Here is a 7161-nt window from a genome sequence, read left to right on the forward strand (position 1 = left end):
TTTCACCCCTCTACATTTTCATTTTATGAATGATGGTTTACGCACCAGGAACTCAGGTCTACGTCCCGGCGTCCTCTTCCAGTCAGTCGATGGGCTTCCGGGCATGCGCACACTTCCGGGGGAGCCGGGCCGTTCTCCGAGAGAGGCTGGTGGCCTCCCGCAGGGTCCCGTGGAACCGTGACCTGGGAAGTTGGGGCCGCCTCCCCTTTCCTGTCTGCTGGGAGAGCCCGGCAGGGAGCATGGGAGGCGGCTACAGGTTGACTCTTGGGAGTTCCCAGCCTTCCTCCCGCGCCCTTTCTTCTTTCCTCTCCCTCTCTCTTGGCAGTAAGGGATTTGGCGTCCCGCAGAAGTCCCGGCTCTCTCTACTCTGTAGGACTGGGAAATGGGATCACGGCCTCCGTGATTGTGCGAGCGGGGATCCAGTGAGGAACGCAGGGCTTCTGCTCCCTGAGGCGGAGTTTGTGGTGTGCGTGTGTGTATGGCTGGGGATGGTGGTGGGCTGGAGCTCCTCGTCAATCCACCGCTCTGGCCCAGCAGAGACCTTGACCAAGCCTATCCGGGAGCCTGGGCGACCCTTAAACCCAGGCTCTTGAACCCTCCTGGGGCACACTGCCTAGGCTGCCCAGTTCCCCGCCCAGGAAGCGAGTCCACTGGGCTCCCACCCGTGCCCTGCCGGACTACATCCTCTGAGCCCCGGCTGAGGAAGGCTGGGAACGCCAGTGCTCTGTATGGCCACGTGGCAGGGATGTGTAGGATCGGCCTTGTTGAGTGTGCGTGTGTGTGTGTGTGTGTGTGTGTGTGCACGTGCGTGCGCACCTGCGGACAGGTTGGAACGCTGTTTGGCTCTGCCGGGACTCTCCCGCCCAGGAGGGTAAGTGGGACACAGAGCTCCAGATGTCCTGAGTCTTCCTGGCTCGAATTTTCGAGGATCTGGGTGGATCCGGGATTCCTCACCGGGCAGCGGGGACCAGAGGGCCCGTGGCCTATGCCTGCTGCCCTCACCGTCACCACCAGTCTCCAACCGCCGTCTGACACATCTCGACCCGGCCAAGACGCAAGGAACCCCTAGAATTTCCTCTGCTTCTCTGCCCCCACCCACACACTTACCCTTTTTGTAAAGCGATTGAAGAACCTTAGCTTGGGAGATGTGGGGCGATCTCAGCCGATAGGGGGCGGGGCGATAACCTAAACTGTTTTTTCAGTGTCTCTGGTCCTGAGGCAGCTGAGTGTAGACAAACCCCAGGTACTGATCCGTCCCTTCCAGGGTTCCAGAGGGCCCTGGCAGCTCGAGGCCCAGCTCGATCTGTGCTGTCAATCTCCCTTCCAGCCTCAGCAGGTCCCCGGGAATTAGTGGCCTTGGGCATTAGGGGATGAGCGGGTCTGGGCACAGAGAGCTGGTGAGTCCCGGGCTGGAGTCGGGTGACACTTTGCCACTAGGAGTTCCTCGGACACGTGGTGGTCCAGGTTCTCCACTCACAGCAGATGAAGTGGGGAGAGGGTCATCAGGAAGGGGCCACCAACCCCAGCTCCCCTCAGATGCCCCTTAGGACTAGGTTTCCAGAGAGTTTCTTCAAGGAACCCCCTGAGGTGGGGAAAGAACCCCCTTGCCTGGCTCAGTACCATAAGTCTCCAATTCCTTCCAACTCCTGCCACTTTGCCAGGGAGTAAGCCTATTCCACTCTTTCTCCAAGAACATTTCAGTCCCTCCCCACCCACCTTCTCCATGCCTTTTGGCACCTCAGTGGGTGAGATTGACTTCCCAAGCTGCTGGGCTGCTGAGAGCGGTGTGCCAGCCACCTGCGGGTAAATAGCAACCCCCTCCCACACCCAGCATCAGGGCTTTCTAGGATCAGAAGTGGGGTTCTAGGGGAGCCAAGGGCTGTATGTGGGTGGATGGGAGTCGGATCCTGGGTTCCCCCAGGAGCTACCTATACCTGCCTGCCCAGCCCTCCAGTCATCCACTGCCAGTTGGCCTGCAGCTCTGGCCTCTGGCAGGAGCCTTCAGCATCCTCTTCTGGTGCTCAGAACCTGGAACCTCAAAGGTCTGGTCCTGTGTCTGGTTATTCTTCCATCTTCCATATCCCTTAGGTGCTCTGGCAGGCGTACTCGACCAGGTCTCCAGACCTGGACCTCTGGTCTCAGCTCAACCCACTCCTTTCGCCTCTTGTCTTTGCTGAGGCTGGGGCCAGGCCACTCCCCCACGACTGCTGGTGAGCCTGTGTTGAGCTTACAGTCAATTCAGATGCCTTCCCCAGATGGCTTCCTTTTCTTTCTTGTCCTCCCTCTTGGCCTCTCTGTCTCTACTGTGCCACTTCCCTCTCTCAGCCTGTCCATCTCTCCAGCCCATTCCCGGTGCCTACAGGCTCAGGGGGTCTGTCTTCCTCTGCCCTGATTCACCCCCTGTCTGGATCTCCTGTCCACCTTTCTTCCCGCTGGTTTTGGGGCCCTACCCAAATGTCCGTGGGAGATCCTGGGCAGCATTTGCTCTGCCCCCAGGGAATCTAGTTCCCCCAGGTGATTGAATCTGCTCAGCCATCACTGCTGGGATGAGGGGTTCCCTGTAGCTGAAGGGCACTGGGAATTTGGGGTGAATAGGGAAGGACACTCCTCACACACTCAGCTGGGGTGCACAAGACCCAGCTTGTTGAAATAGCCCATTCATCACTTCCTTCCCTCAACCCACCTGTGCCCCACCCCACATGCCTGGGAGCTGGATCCCTGCACTGGCACGTTAGGGAGGGAGCCACTGTGTCACCCCCAGGTAGGGAGGGATTGGCATGTTAAAAGGAGGTGGGATGTTGTTCTTGTTGTTTATAATGAGCATTATTATTTTTGTAAAACACAATCAAATGTATCTGTTTCTGAGAACGTCAGCAGTGCTGAAACCCAAGGAGGGCAATTCTAATGATGGGATGTTGGGAGAGGTGCTCGGGCCAGAGTGAGGCTCTTCAAATTCCAGTGTTTAGGCCACTCCTAGATTGGTAGCTGCCCACAGGCTCAGTCACTGCAGTGTCATCGTCTTATTTCAGGCAACACAAGACAATTGAGGCTTATCTGTGCTGGATGCCAGTGTTACACTCTGAGAATTCTGCAGGGAGCAGGATGCTTGGGGTGCTAGAGGTGCCCACCATGGGGGTGGAGGTCACCCCTGTCAGGAGAGCAGGGAACCCAGTGGGCTGGGCCAGGGCCGTGGTACAGGTGAGATGGGGGACCACCTCCTGCTGCACCACCTGCTGCTGCACCACCTCCTGGGGCTGCCTGTCCAGCTGCCTGACATTTCCTCTCTGGCACCTGGTTGCTTCCCATTCTAGGTAGCTTGGGTGGTTGCTGAATCCTTTTCCCCACCCCACCTTGTCCAGTTCTGAGTCCTGGGGTATGGTCTGGACTCCCAAAGCCACCTCCTAGGCACAGCCTGGACCCTCCCCAAGGCAGCGCTCTCCTGCCTGGCTCTGTCCCCTCCTCTGCTTGGGCAAGGATCCCAGCTGGGCTGTCTTGAGCTCCAGGGCCATCAAGTTCTGCCACCCACCCCAGTCCTGGTAGAACTTGCTGATGCCTTTCCTGAGCCTGTGAGTCCAGGGTTCTATCTGGGAGGGCTGCTCAGGGGAAGCTGTGGGTTTGGCCAGAATGTAAGGAGGAGCCCCTTGGAGTGACCCTCATCTGGTCTGATGAGATTCTCCATATACCTACCACACAGCGGGTGGCTTGTGCCTTGACTCTGGCCTTGGCCCAGGGCCAAGAAGGCTTAAGGGAGGACACAAAGGAGTTCTCAACACCTGCCATGTATTAAATTACCTGGAGAATTCAGAGAATAAAATTTCTGCTCGGCCACAGACGAAGTGGCTTAAAATCTGGTTGTGAGAGGGCTCGCTATATTTGAAAGGCTTCCAGGTGAAGCTTGGCTGGAAACCACAGAACTGGGCCAAGAGTGGGGGAAGCAGGCTTTGCTGGCTGAGAGAAAGGCGGGTGTAAAGGCCTGGAGGTGGCAGGTCAGGGAATGAGAAAGGGTTGTTTCAGCCAAGACCTTGGGTGGAGTGGGGGAGGGGAAGCCAGTATGATTGGGGCTGGAGGGTGGGGGCAGTTTCATGGAGGGGCATCAGAGAGGGTGAATAGGCCTGGGCAGGACACAACTGGACCCAAGTCGATGTGTCCAACTTGATCTGAAAACTCCCCCTGATAGGACTCAGGATTCTCTTGGGTAGAGGCCACCCAAGGGTGAGGGAAAAGGCCGCGTAGGGCTAGGTGGGTGTCCCTAGGTTCTAGGACAGGAGCTTGGTGACTCAGGATTTGGCGATCTTCTCTTACCATTTGCTTTCCTCCAGGCAGATTCCACGAGAAAATTTCTTGGCTTCCTGCTTCTCTTCCCCCACATAGCTCTCTGTGCCTATTCCTTGCTCCCCCTCCTCTGATGATTTTGCCACCTCTTCCTTCTCCATTTGCTTCTTTTCTCCTTCAGGTTCTCCAGCTTTCCTCCCTTCTCTGGGCCATCAGTTCCCTGCACTGTTGTCCTCCCTGCCAGGCCAACCTCTGGACCATGGCAGTCTCCCTCCACCCTCCTTCCACATCCTCTCTCCCACCCCCTCTGCCTCTTACAAGCCCTTATCTTCCCTCTTCTCTTCAGCCCTCTCCCTGCTGCAGCAGGAGTGCCCTCTTCTACTTGTCTGTCTTTGGAAATTATGATCCTGACATGCACATGGAGTTAAAATCAATGAAAAGATACCAGTGACTTGAGAGAATCTTCTAAAACATTTTCCTTCTTTCTTAACAAAACCCCCTTCACTCCTACCACATTCTGATTTTATTTGAATCATCCCCTAAAACAATTGCACTTTCATTTTTTTTTTCTTCCAAGGGATATGTGGTTAACTGTCCGAAGCTATTCTAGGCTCATAATGTCATGAAATAATCACAAGTCTTAGGGTGGTGACTCAGTTGCTGCATTTTGCAGAGAAGGAAACTGAGACCAAGGTCAAACAGTGGATTCAAACCTGGGCGCCGGATCTTGGGGCTCAGCCAAGGCAAAAATCTCTTGCCCTCACTCTTCTTTCACTCTGAGAACCCGGCTCCCTCCCAAACACAGGAAAGTACTCCCGAGCCAGAGCTTCAGGGAGGGGCTTTTGGACTGAGGGGCAAAGAACCCATCCTCGCAGGGAGCTGGAGCCTCTGTGGTGACTGAAGGAAATCTGGACTTGGAGGATGCAGACTCTGGCAGAGCAGAGCCTGGGTTGATGTGGACAGTGAACTGACCTCCTAGAACTCTGTGTGTGTGTGTGTGTGTGTGTGTGTGTGTGTGTGTGTGTGTGTTTAATTTCTTTATTATTTTTGGCTGCGTCGGGTCTTCGTTGCTGTTCGCGGGCTTTCTCTAGTTGCAGAGAGCGGGGGCTACTCTTCCTTGCGGCGCGTGGGCTTATTGCGGTGGCTTCTCTTGTTGCGGAGCAGGGGCCCTAGGTGCATAGGCTTCAGTAGTTGTGGCACGTGGGCTCAGTACTGTGGCTCACGGGCTCTAGAGCGCAGGTTCAGTACTTGTGGCGCACGGGCTTTGTCGCTCGAACCGGTATTCCCTGCGTTGGCAGGCGGATTCTTAACCACTGTGCCACCAGGGAAGTCCTGTGTATGTGTTTTGTTTTTGCTGTTTTGGTGATAGCTTCATCGAGATATAATTAATATATCATGCAATTCACACCTTTATGGTGTACAATTCAATAGTTTTTGTATATTCACAGGTATATAAAATATATAGTATAGGCACAGATATACAGTGCAGACATCACCACAGTCAATTTTAGAACATTTTTACCACCTCAACAAGAAAGTTGTTGGTGACTATAGTTAATGATACTGTATTGTATATTTGAAAGTTTCTAAGAGAGTCAACCTTAAAAGTTTTCATCGCAAGAAAAAAAATTGTAATCATGTGTGATGATGGATGTTAACTACACTTGTTGTGGTGATCATTTTGCAATATATACAAATATGGAATCATATCTTGAACACCTGAAACAAATATATTATATGTCAATTATACCTCAATTTAAAAATGGAAAAAAAAGAAACCTGTACCTTTATCTATCACCCATAACTTCCCATCACCCCTGAGCCCTAAGCAACAACAAGTCTACTTCTTGTTTCTATGGAATTGGCTAGTATGGAAATTTCATATAAATGGAATCATAATATAATATGTGACCTTTGTGTCTGGCTTCTTTCACTTAATGTTTTGAGTTTCATTCATGTTGTAGCATGTATCAGCACTTCATTTTTTTATGGTCAAATAACATTCCATTGTATGTTTATACCACATTTGTTTATGCATTCATTACTGATAGACATCTGGATTGTTTCCATTTTACCTGGGTGAGAATATGGGTGCTCCCCTGGCCTAGGGTGCCCTGCTTTGCCAGAAGAGGAAGGAAGTTTTCTGGGAGCAGATGGAGGAGACTGGTGAGGCTCAGGGAAGAGCCATCCACTGGCTGTGTGTCCCCAGCTAATCCATCACCTTCCGGAAGTGTCCTTCCTACTTCTGTCTAAAGAGGAGGGCCAGGCAGGACTGGGAGGCTTGTAGGAATTATATAGACCCTGGAGTAAAGATTCAGAGCCTTGGCTCTCTGCTAGGCAGGGTTGGAATCCTGGCTCTACTGAGAACTCATTCTTAATGGGTTGTTTAACCTCTCTCTGCCTCAGTGTTCTCATCCCTTAAATGGGGATAATATTAGTACCAACTACCTGAAGCTGTTATGAGGAGTAAGTTAGTCTATGTAGAGCACTTTATCCAGGATCTGGCACTCTGTGGGTGCCGGAGGAAAGAATATTGACGCTTTCTTTTATCATTTAAGGCTTAAAGCCGAGAGCCCACTCTCAGCACTAGTTGGTAGTTGTCCTTCTTGCACTGCCCAGGGGGACAGGGGGAGGTTGTCTGCTCTGTGGGTTGTGAGCCCAGATTCCAAGCCCTCAACCCCAGCTTCCACGGTTGGAGTCGGCGTCGGGGTGCGGAGAAACCAGACTCACTGCCAGAGCTGCGGGACAGAAATCTTTCTGCTGTAGCCCAACCTTCCTTCAAAAGCGGCCACTGAGAGAAGGCAGTGAGCGGTGAGACCCGGACTCAGCCCTGCCTTCAGTCCTCCAGCTCGGAGCCCTGGCACCAACACTGCCGAGTTTTGCGTGTTT

This window comes from Lipotes vexillifer, unplaced genomic scaffold (assembly GCF_000442215.2).
Source record: "Lipotes vexillifer unplaced genomic scaffold, Lipotes_vexillifer_v1.1 scaffold253, whole genome shotgun sequence".
NCBI classification, from domain to species: domain Eukaryota; kingdom Metazoa; phylum Chordata; class Mammalia; order Artiodactyla; family Lipotidae; genus Lipotes; species Lipotes vexillifer.